The sequence below is a fragment of the Palaemon carinicauda genome, chromosome 25 (genome assembly GCF_036898095.1).
Source record: "Palaemon carinicauda isolate YSFRI2023 chromosome 25, ASM3689809v2, whole genome shotgun sequence".
In the NCBI taxonomy this organism is placed as follows: domain Eukaryota; kingdom Metazoa; phylum Arthropoda; class Malacostraca; order Decapoda; family Palaemonidae; genus Palaemon; species Palaemon carinicauda.
The window spans coordinates 22,898,134-22,907,268 of record NC_090749.1 but is presented as its reverse complement, the minus strand read 5'-3'; positions in this window follow the sequence as shown (position 1 = coordinate 22,907,268).

The following is a 9,135-nucleotide window of genomic DNA, read 5'->3' as shown; positions in this document are numbered from 1 at the left end:
AGTTCTGTTCCAAAATCGAGGGGATTTAGGAGCTCCGAATTACTGCATACATTATTAGACAGCTGTCAAATTCTATTTATTTTATTTCTGAATAAACCTCCCATTCATATATGATGGAGAGAAGAACTGTCGGTTTATTTTATAAATTTGTGTTAGATAGGACAATTATTTAAGTCTTACTCAGGAATGACTTTCTTTTCTTCTTGTTTTTAGAGAATTAGACAAGACCTAATATATTTGAGCAATGAAAGTTTCCAGAATATTAAATAAAATAGTTTTGATTAAAGAGATATTGATCCACATCAAAATTTATGTTAGATTCGGTAACATTGAAGGAATAAGTATATGTGGCATATATGAGGATCTCTTGGGATTATTCATATAGGGCGCTGACACGCATTAAATTAATCTTTTTTAATAATATTGGTATTCGCTAATTATTCATTATCTTTTCTTTTGTAATAAGAATAAACTGAATAAACGACACCACCTTCCATGTTGACAATATTAAGCTCAACAAATGAGTACAAGGGACTTGCCTTTTGCTATTTGGATAACCTGAGAGAAAGTCAACCCATATCAGAAAAAGGAAAAAAAATATCTAATTTTAATTTTCTGCAAGTTTAGAAAAGAAAACAATATCACGGTTTCTACCTACACACAAACACCGATGTTTTAATGTCCAGAATTGTATATATGTAAATGCTCTTTTATAATAGTGATTATGAACTTATGAGCATTGACAAAATAAATATATTGCTGGGTATCCTATACAACACAAATGTTACAAAAGAAGGAACAAAAACGAAGAGTGATTCCTGTCTGTGAGTGTATAAAATGGAGGAATATAGTTGGGGAAGCATTATTACAAGGATAGATAAACATTATATCAAGAGTTACAGAATCTTGCATAGTTGCAATTATGTGTGATATTTGCTGAATTTCAGTTCATAACGAAACTTTCAGATTAGTGCCTTTAATGTTTTTGATTCTTACATAAGTACATTGATGCCTCAGCATACGAAAGTAATCCGTTCAGGATACGGTTTCGTATGCTGATTTTTTCGTATCCTGAGTCGCGTTTTACACGTAAATAGCCTAATCCGTTCCAAGCCTTACGAAAAGACACCTTTTCTTTCATAAACACGCTAAACTGTAGTAATAAATATTGCAATGCAGCCATTTCTATCATTCAATAATTAACCCAACCGTTAAAAACAGCCTAATCCATTCTAGAAACCACCATGATATTATTCAATAATGTAGTTATAGCCTAGTTATCCCCGCCAAGCCCTAAGAAAACGGTCCGTTTTCTTTACTACTGTATAAAAGTTACGGTACTGTATGTAGAGCATTTGGATCAGTGAAGGTGTATTGTTACCTGTACACCTAAATTAAGGGTTGATACCCTGAAAAAAAAATGTACAGTGTACAGTTAATTAATAAAAAAAGATGAAACTTACCTTTTGATTGAGACGATGTCCGATAGCGAAGTCGCAGCAGAGGAGGATGGCATAAGGCAGAAAACGTAACAAGTGACAGACTAAGTACAGTAATTTACACACTTAACACATTAACACTTAAACTATACGAAATGAAAAAATGGCAGAAATAATAATAACACTTAACATTACGTATGGAAAACTATAAAATGAAAGAAAAAATTACTTTAACACTTAATGGTAATATAAAACTTAAAATTGGAATCTTTTTTTTTTTTTTGCTTTTTTATAACTTTACGTTTTTCACATTTTCTAAATTTCTTTCACTTCTTCATCACTTTCTTTTCTCTGTTTCTTTTCTTTACTTTCACCTTCTAATTCTTCATCACTTTCTCTTTTCTGTTTCTTTTCTTCACTTTCACCTTCATCTTGGCCTACTAATACTGCTGGCCTCTTTAATAAGAAACTATCCATGGAAGCTTATTTCTGCCTACTTTTCAACACATTTCTAAAATGCGTTAGGCAAACGTCATTGCAGTGTTGAAGCGCACGGTTGGTATAAACTTTACTGGATGTTCCTTTTCGACGTAGTCTGCCATTTTATGGAAACATGTGAGAATTTCCTTAATGTCTGACGTTTTCTAAGGTGTAACATCCTCCTCATCACCGCTAGAGAACTGCTCTTGAACAACACTCATTTGCATCGTCTCCAACTCCTTCAGGTCGTTCATTGTCAACTCCTCGTGGTGCTCCTCGATAAGTTCATCTATATCCTCGGCGCTAACTTCCAGCCCCATGGACGTACCAAGATGTACGAGGTCAGCCACCTCAGACTGCTGAATGGGTTCAGGATCGTCAACGATCTCGGCTTCGCCTCCAGGCTTCCCGAACCCCTCGAAGTTTCGTGCAGAGACAACATCAGGCCACAGCTTCCTCAAAGATGAGTTCAGGGTACGCTCGAAACTTCCTGCCAAGCGAGATCGATGAGTTTGAGGCATATCACGATACTAAAATGATCTTTCCAGAATTCACGCAGAGTGAGGTTTGTACTTTCTGTGACTTGGAAACATCTCTGGAAGAGATGCTTCGTGTACAATTTTTTAAAATTAGAAATAACTTGCTGGTCCATGGGCTGGAGGAGAGGGGTGGTGTTAGGCGGTAGATACAGGATCTTTATGAAGGAATACTTGGCCAGAAGATATTCCTCGAGGCCAGGAGGGTGAGCTGGAACATTGTACAACACCAGCAGACATTTCATAAGGAGGCGCTTTTCTTCCAAATATTTTCGGACAGTCGGACCGAAGCAGACATTCACCCAATCAATGAAAAGTTGCCTCGTTACCCAGGCTTTAGCATTCGCCCTCCACATCACGGGAAGGTTCTCCTTGATGACTTTGTGGGCTTTGAAGGCTCGGGGATTTTCAGAATGGTACACCAGCACGGGCTTTATCTTGCAGTCCCCACTGCCGTTTGCGCAAAATGCAAGGGTAAGCCTGTTCCTTCATAGGCTTATGTCCGGGTAGCCTCTTCTCCTCCTCCATGATGAACGTCTGATGAGGCATTTTCTTCCAGAAAAGCCCAGTCTCGTCGCAATTGAGAACTTGCTGTGAACTGTAGCCTTCCTGCAGAGTCAACTCTTCAAACGTTTTAACAAAGGCTTCGGCGGCCTTCGTGTCCGAGCTGGCTGCCTCCCTATGCCGTACCACTGAATGAATACCAGTCCTTCTCTTGAATTTCTCGAACCACCCCCGAGAAGCCTTGAACTCTGGGGGTTCCTGCTAGGATGTTTCTTCTCCTGCCCCTTCTTCGGCCTGAGAACGCACGAGATCACCGAAAATGGTGGAGGCCTTCTGGCAAATTGTAGTCTAGTGATGGTGTCTCCTGAGATCTCTTTGTCTTTGATCCACACAAGAAGCCCCCTCTCCATCTCGTCATGCACGTGGGTTCTCTTGTTGGAGAAAATAGTGACGGCCTTAGAAGGTGTCGCTGCTTTGATGGCCGCCTTCTGCTTCAGGATGGTGCCTATCGTAGACGGATTCCGGCCATTCTCCTAGGCGATCGCAGTTAAACGCATACCAGACTCGTACTTTTTCACGATTTCGAGTTTCGTCTCCATCGAGAGCATCGTCTTCCTCTTCTTTCCTTCGGCAACATTCTTGGGACCCATGTCTACAGTATTAAGCTCAATAATACACTACGAACGTTATATACTATGTAGTAAACACTAATACAGTACAGTGCACAGTAAAGAATGTTTAATAACAATAACACGTGCCGTATGAATGTATTTAACACTACGTCAAACAAGCGAAAGCACACGAAGTCAATGTTAACGATACCGCAGTCGGAACGAAAAGAGAGAGAGAGAGATGAACGCCCGTGCGTAAGCAAGGTCGGATAGTTGCCGACCAATAGGAAAGCAGGATCTTATGGCGTAAGCTAGCATCTGAGTAGCAAGATAACCAATGGGTGAGCGGGAGGCTGTAAGTGAGTTTACCCAAGTTCAAAGTCTGGCGGCGCGTGCTTTTTAAAATTACTCTCAGCGACAAGTTAGGATCTCGTAAGCTTTTCGTATCCTGAAAATTTTTCCGTATACTGGGGCATAAAAATCTTCGTATCGCTTTTCGTACCCTGAATTTTTCGTAAGCAGAATCTTTCGTATCAGAGGTATCACTTTACAGAGAGAGAGAGAGAGAGAGAGAGAGAGAGAGAGAGAGAGAGAGAGGTGCCTCATTGAACCCATAATTTTAATTGCTTCCTCTATAAGAACCATTTGATACCGGACTTATTCTCTCAGCAATTAGTGGAGGAAAAAGGAAAGGCAAAGATTCGATATTTCTTGGAAGCAGAAAAAAAATGGCTTCAATTGGGAGATGCAATTTACGACTTTTGTTTCAATGGGATTTCTATTTACTTTAAGTTACGTAAAATTTTGTTCTCTACATGGAACGAAAAAAATAGATAAGCGCAGATCGGATTCTTTCCACGTGTAATAATAATAATAATAATAATAATAATAATAATAATAATAATAATGATAATGATAATAATAGTGATAATAACTAGAGAAACTCCTTCATGATACCTTACCTAGTATTGTATGAAAAGGAAAACTTACATTTTACCCTAACAAAAATCATAAACAGACCATTTGTGTTTGTTAAACCACACCAATATATTATTATTATTATTATTATTATTATTATTATTATTATTATTATTATTACTTGCTAAGTACAACCCTAGTTGGAAAAGCAGGATGCCATAAGCCCTGGGGCCCCAACAAGGAAAATAGCCCAGTGAGAAAAAGAAACACGGAAAAATAAAATATTTCTAAGAACATTAACAACTTTAAAATAAATATTTCCTATATAAACTATAACAAATTTAACAAAACAAGAGGGAGAGAGATTATATTGGTTAGAATAGTGTGCCCGAGTGTACCCTCAAGCATGAGAACTCTACCCCAAGACAGTGAAAGACCATGGTACAGAGGTTAGGGCACTATCCAAGACCAGAGAACAATGGCTTGATTTCGGAGTGTCCTTTTCCTAGAAGAGCTGCTCACCATAGCTAGAGTCTCTTTTACCCTTACCAAGAGGAAAGTAGTAACTGAACAATTATAGTGCAGTAGTTAACCCCTTAGGTGAAGAAGAATTGTTTTTTAATCTCGGTGTTTTTAGCTGCATGAGGACAGAGCAGAATCTGTAAAGAATAGTTCAGACTATTTGGTGTATGTATAGGCAAATGGAAATTGAACCGTATCTAGAGAGAGGGATCCAATGAAGTACTGGCTGGCCAGTCAAAGGACCCCATAACTCTCTTGCGGTAGAGTCTCAACGGGTGGCCGGTGCCATGGCCAACTTACTACCTATGTTCGTTAAGGGCGATGAATGAGGCTACGGATATATGGCAACAGCTCTGAACTCCTTCATAATTCTATAGCTGGACTCTACAAGTGTTCATGACACTTTTGTCTCCCCAGTGGGAAGATCCAGGAATAATGGCAGGAAAATGGATGCTGGAAACAAACATCATCACTCGTCCGATATTTTCATCTGATTTATTCATTCATTTATAATAAGAGATGAAAAAAGATCCTCATTTGAGGATATAAATTATTTGAATGCAAAATGGCCATAATAGATCACCGCCAAATATATATCTACAAATATTGAATTTCATGATTCATGATTCACTCTCTTTAGTTATCCAAACCTTTGATGTAAAATTAATTTTTATATCTTCTTTGAAATTGAATTTTCTCTCGCGTCAATAGATTTAAAATACTTTTAGTGACAAGTGATGCATGTTAAAAGCCATTAGATCTTGACATACTTTTATTGATATTGGAGAATGAGCCATTTCTCTTTTCTCTTCGGTATTTCGTAAAACTCGCAAATGAAGCAAGGAATCTTTTGGGTAACCTTTATTTCGGTATAAATTTTTTCGTATAATAATAATAATAATAATAATAATAATAATAATAATAATAATAATAATAACCTTGAATTTTACGTTATATGCAGATGTAGAATTATTCAGAATTCATTCGAAAAATCCTAAGCAGTTCTTGAGGATTTTCCCTTCGTTAATGAATGAAAAGTGATTATTTTTAGTTCCAGAAAGCTTGTAGGACGAATCCCTTTTAGAAAGTAACTGTCGTAGTACAGCAGTTGCTGATTTTGTAACTTGTAAATATTACGTTCGATTTTATCCCGTCTGTTTCCTTTGCGTAGAAAGCGATTAATGATCCAACCAGCTGATACCGTTCGGATGAAAACTAACTAAGCCACAATCCCTATAGATCATTAGCAAGGAATGAGACACCTCTGGTGCAGAAATGAATCCTTCACAATTAAAAGCAAATAAACTTCCGGTCGAATAATGTTCATCATTACCTGTATCATAAAATGATAAATTTATAGACATTCATGAAGTACAGCACATCATAAATTATATGACGCCCACAAATTCATAACCACATTTGCAGAATAAATGTCACATGTGGCCTCTCATAAATTCATAAATGGTGTTTTATTTCGTAATCCAATCTACTAAACATATGCAATGTATTGTTTGATAATTTGCAACAATTGGTTCAACAGATAACGCGGATCCGTTTTGTATCTTTGTCCTTTGCAGGAGGTTTGTTCTTGTGTTCAGGGAACAGAAGTAGTTGCAAGACGCTTCTTAGAAAAGGGGGAGTTATAGGAATCGATGGAATAGGACCTGGTTTAATATCACCTATAAATTAATATAGCAGAATAGAAGAGAAACATATTGTTTTGTGTTAAACATGCATCTAAATACTGTTTTTTTTTTTTTTTTTTTTTTAATAACGAGATTTTTGCCATTTTAAAATTTTTAAATTGTTTTAATTTTTATTATCTCTGATTATACGATGAACAAATTCAAATAACAGGGCCCGAGCATTGCACTCTACAGTGAAAGTTCATAATAATGATAATAATCTCGCTATTCCTTCCACTACTCTCTTTGTAACTAATTGAATACCATATGAGCTTTTCTTTGCTTTCTATTTCCACTACGTTCGCTTTCAAGTATCCCAGAAAGATTATTTGCATCAATTACGTGTTTTTGGGTTTGTTCGTTTGTTTGTATTGAGCACAACTACATAATGTTCCCACCAAGAGGCATGCAATGTTATTATCCTCTCTTGGCATTGAACTCAGCCTTGGGTTTGTATGGAAAGGAAACTAAGATCAACGCCAATTGACTCAACGTAAGAAATCAGCCCATAAGTAAGCAAAGCAAATCAGATCAAAGCAAGATGGAGTAAAGGTTGTTTCCTTATATAGATAATGACGCAAATCCCTGGCCTCAGCTAATCACTGTTCAGATGGATTCATGTATTTGAATATCTCGAAGACGTCTATATTTCAATCCTCAGTGAAAAAGACGTTGTGAGAAGAGTATCTACCTGGACAGGAAGGACAGGCAGATGGGTCGGACAAGGTCATACACAAAAAATGGAAATTTAGTTAATCTTTCAAGAAAATTTCCAGATGTTTTCTTTCAAAATTGTTTCTCTCTAACATTATTATCTTCAATTTTGGCATACAATAACTGAATATAAAAATCCTAATCTCTCTCTCTCTCTCTCTCTCTCTCTCTCTCTCTCTCTCTCTCTCTCTCTCTCTCTCTCTCTCTAATTTTTTGGAAGTTTTACTCATCAAGGTAAAACATTGCCGGTTACCAACTTATTCATATTAAGAAGTAATACACTCGAAACTGCATAAATAATAAAAGAAATTATTCACAGCTCGGAAAATTGTAGACACAAGAACAATGTCATTTTATGAGGCTACATAGGCTGTTTAGTATCAATAAATAAACATCAGAAGAAGAAAACTCACTTCTGAGGGTACATAAATTCATTGTATATTATTCCTCTCAAGGGTCCTTCCTTCAACACCGGAAGAGAAGGCGACTATTCTCTCTCTCTCTCTCTCTCTCTCTCTCTCTCTCTCTCTCTCTCTCTCTCTCTCTCTCTCTCTCTCTGGTATATGATAGATTGATCAGCGCCCAAGCTCTCTCTCCACCCCAGCTAGGACCAAGGAGGGTCAGGCAAAGGCTGCTGATGACTCGTAGGTAGATCTATATGCTCCCCCAAGCACCCACAAGGATGGTGAGGTTACAGCGAAGTAAGGAACCAACGAGTATGAGGGGGACTCGAACCCCAGTCTGGCGACCACAAGGCAGGGACGTTTCCTATAGGCCCCCACAACCCTAGGCTAAATTCTTGCCCCTGACTGGCAAGGAAACTGCAAGAGGAGTTGATAGAGAAGGGGGAGAATGAATGTTGCATCATGTTGGGCTTTGCTCTCCATTGCAGTTAGAGGGACACTTGGAATAGGATGATAATGGGCCTCAGCTTAACTTACAATTCATTTGTATCAAGAAGAATAGGACACCCAGCGCTGCTGGTTGGCAGACATCAAGAGTGTCACATATATCCTGTGGGGATCCTGCAGCAGAATATTCGTCTCTTATCTTTTGGCATTTGACCTTCGCATCTCACGGATTCCTTCTCTTCTCGTTTTCTTGAATGAAAAAAACTTTAGTCGATCCTTACACTTCTACATTTTTTGGAAATCTCTCTCTCTCTCTCTCTCTCCTCTCTCTCTCTCTCTCTCTCTCTCTCTCTCTCTCTCTTGTAATAAAGAGAAAACCTTTGGAAGAAATGATCTGCGAATATTGGTACTTGAAGTTATGTTCTGGTTAATATCACCATTCCTTCTTAAGTTAGAAGATGATTAGTTATGTTATAGATTCATTAATCTGAAATCTTATAATAAGCGAGACGGAATTATATATTACTGTCAAAGGTAATACTTTCTAAATAGGGATGTCTTAACATGGTGAAAGGGTTTGCATATCGCCATGATTAGAAAAGCTGTACTTGTCATGGCCACTCAATGGTGAAAGGGTTTGCATATCACCATGATTAGAAAAGCTGTACTAGTCATGGCCACCCATACTAGGCTGGTTTGCTGTGAATGATCAAACGTGAACCTCCCACCATCACCAATCTGTACTGGAGAGCGTGGTGATGAAAACTGGTCAAAACCCAGACATGAATAATGACACGTCTGAGACCTTTGTCCTGCAATGGACTAGAAACGGCTACATTTGTTGTTGTTGTTGTTGTTGCTGCTGTTGTTATAGG